Raw genomic sequence first — 3,565 nt, forward strand, 5'->3', positions numbered from 1 at the left:
ATTTTGTGAGAAACATCTTCACCCTTAAATAAAGATTTTCTTAATTCCTTACCTGTGTGCTAATTAGATATCACCTTGTTTTCACATTAAACAGACTTCCACATGAGAAAGCAGCAAGGATGCAGTGGCGTTAATGTTTCCTGGTGTCAACCTGTATTATTTCAGTAGACATTGAAATGAGGATGCATCTTGCTGCCTTTCCAATGAAGCAAGTTTAATTTAGTAATAGGTGAAAAACCATCCCTACAAAGGTGTTAATCAGAGACTTTACTTTGTGGACACTTTTCAGAGAACAAATTTGTTAGCATAAAAATAAAGCCAGAAAATGAAGAGCTGTTTAATCACTCAATTGGATTTTTCTGCCAGCATATTTCTTTTTCTCTACAACCCACTGCTAAATTGTGCTTCCTAGCTGTTTTTATAAATCACTGAATCAAATCTAACTCTGATTACATCAGAGAAGGCCAGGTACCCTACACCATAACAGGGGGTTTGAAATTTTGACTTGTCTACTTAAAGATCACCAAAATCTGATAACAAGGTCAATTACGTACCTGGGTGGGATTGAACCACCAACCTTTTGGTTAATAGCCGTACACACTAACTGATTGCGCCACAGAAACACATTGCAAAAGTATATACTGACAAGGGCTAATAAGCATTCATCTAAAACGTTTCCTAGAAAAACTTTAAAAAGTCAATAATCTGGAGAGTTTTTGTAAGATGTTTCTTCCATCAACCAACGAAGAAACACATTGGTACTTTCCCATGATGAGTGAGTGCTTCAGGATCTCTTGCACTTACATGTGCAGCAGAGTACAGCAATGGAAGCATGCTGGGCTCATAACCCAGAGGTAGGCAGATTGAAACTATCCTCTGCTGTATGCTTTTTTTTTTTAATTAAAGTAATCCAAAACTGGGATTGATATTTTGGCTCTTTTATTTTTACTTAAAGTACAATAACTTTTACCATTTTAATTTGTTTTAATAGTATATTGACAGTATTGTTTTCTTTCAAAAATCCACTTCATTTTCTTTACCCTATTATTAAAATGGTAATTGACAAAAACAAACTACATTGTCACCAGAAGAGCAATACAAAATGTACAAGTGATATATTAAAATCATCTTTCCAGCTTGAATTTCAATGATGCATTGGGGCAACGATTTTGTGAGAAACATCTTCACCCTTAAATAAAGATTTTCTTAATTCCTTACCTGTGTGCTAATTAGATATCACCTTGTTTTCATATTAAACAGACTTCCACATGAGAAAACAGCAAGGATGCAGTGGCGTTAATGTTTCCTGGTGTCAACTTGTATTATTTCAGTAGACATTGAAATGAGGATGCATCTTGCTGCCTTTCCAATGAAGCAAGTTTAATTTAGTAATAGGTGAAAAACCATCCTTACAAAGGTGTTAATCAGAGACTTGGCTTTGTGGACACTTTTCAGAGAACAAATTTGTTAGCATAAAAATAAAGCCAGAAAATGAAGAGCTGTTTAATCACTCAATTGGATTTTTCTGCCAGCATATTTTTTTTCTCTGCAACCCACTGCTAAATTGTGCTTCCTAGCTGTTTTTATAAAATCACTGAATCAAATCTAACTCTGATTACATCAGAGAAGGCCAGGTACCCTACACCGTAACAGGGGGTTTGAAATTTTGACTTGTCTACTTAAAGATCACCAAAATCTGATCACAATTTTAATTAGGTCCCTGGGTGGGATTGAACCACCAACCTTTCGGTTAATAGCCGAACACACTAACCGATTGCGCCACAGAGACACTTTGCAAAAAGTGCCTACTGACAAAGGCTAATAAGCATACATCTAGAACGTTTCCTAGAAAAACATTAAAAAATCAATAATCTGGAGAGTTTTTGTAAGATGTTTCTTCCATCAACTAACGAATAAACACATTGGTACTTTCCCATGATGAGTGAGTGCTTCAGGATCTCTTGCACTTACATGTGCAGCAGAGTACTGCAATGGAAGCATGCTGGACCCATAACCCAGAGGTAGGCAGATTGAAACTATCCTTTGCTATATGCATTTTTTTGTTAATTTAAGTAATCAAAACTGGGATTGATATTTTTGCTCTTTTATTTTTACTTAAAGTACAATAACTTTTACCATTTTAATTTGTTTTAATAGTATATTGACAGTATAGTTTTCTTTCAAAAATCCACTTAATTTTCTTTACCCTGTTATTAAAATGGTAATTGACAAAAAAAACTACATTGTCACCAGAAGAGCAATACAAAATGTACAAGTGATATATTAAAATCATCTTTCCAGCTTGAATTTCAATGATGCATTGGGGCAACAATTTTGTGAGAAACATCTTCAAGTAGTGGTGATCTTTAAGTAGACAAGTCAAATTTCATACCCCCTGTTATTGTGTAGGGTACCTGGCCTTCTCTGATGTTATCAGAGTTAGATTTGATTCAGTGATTTTATAAAAAAAGCTAGGAAGCACAATTTAGCAGTGGGTTGCAGAGAAAAAAAATATGCTGGCAGAAAAATCCAATTGAGTGATTAAACAGCTCTTTATTTTCTGGCTTTATTTTTATGCTAACAAATTTGTTCTCTGAAAAGTGTCCACAAAGCCAAGTCTCTGATTAACACCTTTGTAAGGATGGTTTTTCACCTATTACTAAATTAAACTTGCTTCATTGGAAAGGCAGCAAGATGCATCCTCATTTCAATGTCTACTGAAATAATACAAGTTGACACCAGGAAACATTAACGCCACTGCATCCTTGCTGCTTTCTCATGTGGAAGTCTGTTTAATATGAAAACAAGGTGATATCTAATTAGCACACAGGTAAGGAATTAAGAAAATCTTTATTTAAGGGTGAAGATGTTTCTCACAAAATCGTTGCCCCAATGCATCATTGAAATTCAAGCTGGAAAGATGATTTTAATATATCACTTGTACATTTTGTATTGCTCTTCTGGTGACAATGTAGTTTGTTTTTGTCAATTACCATTTTAATAATAGGGTAAAGAAAATGAAGTGGATTTTTGAAAGAAAACAATACTGTCAATATACTATTAAAACAAATTAAAATGGTAAAAGTTATTGTACTTTAAGTAAAAATAAAAGAGCCAAAATATCAATCCCAGTTTTGGATTACTTTAATTAAAAAAAAAAAGCATACAGCAGAAGATAGTTTCAATCTGCCTACCTCTGGGTTATGAGCCCAGCATGCTTCCATTGCTGTACTCTGCTGCACATGTAAGTGCAAGAGATCCTGAAGCACTCACTCATCATGGGAAAGTACCAATGTGTTTCTTCGTTGGTTGATGGAAGAAACATCTTACAAAAACTCTCCAGATTATTGACTTTTTAAAGTTTTTCTAGGAAACGTTTTAGATGAATGCTTATTAGCCCTTGTCAGTATATACTTTTGCAATGTGTTTCTGTGGCGCAATCAGTTAGTGTGTACGGCTATTAACCAAAAGGTTGGTGGTTCAATCCCACCCAGGTACGTAATTGACCTTGTTATCAGATTTTGGTGATCTTTAAGTAGACAAGTCAAAATTTCAAACCCCCTGT

General features: G+C 34.6%; 1 non-coding gene across 1 annotated transcript; it reads right to left on the reverse strand.

The window, feature by feature from the left end:
• Positions 1 to 1,715: 1,715 nt before the first annotated feature.
• On the reverse strand, positions 1,716 to 1,789 carry TRNAN-AUU (transfer RNA asparagine (anticodon AUU)). The gene has a single exon. It is a non-coding gene; the product is annotated as a tRNA-Asn (tRNA).
• Positions 1,790 to 3,565: the final 1,776 nt, after the last annotated feature.

This window comes from Pseudophryne corroboree, unplaced genomic scaffold (assembly GCF_028390025.1).
Source record: "Pseudophryne corroboree isolate aPseCor3 unplaced genomic scaffold, aPseCor3.hap2 scaffold_967, whole genome shotgun sequence".
Taxonomy (NCBI): Eukaryota; Metazoa; Chordata; class Amphibia; order Anura; family Myobatrachidae; genus Pseudophryne; species Pseudophryne corroboree.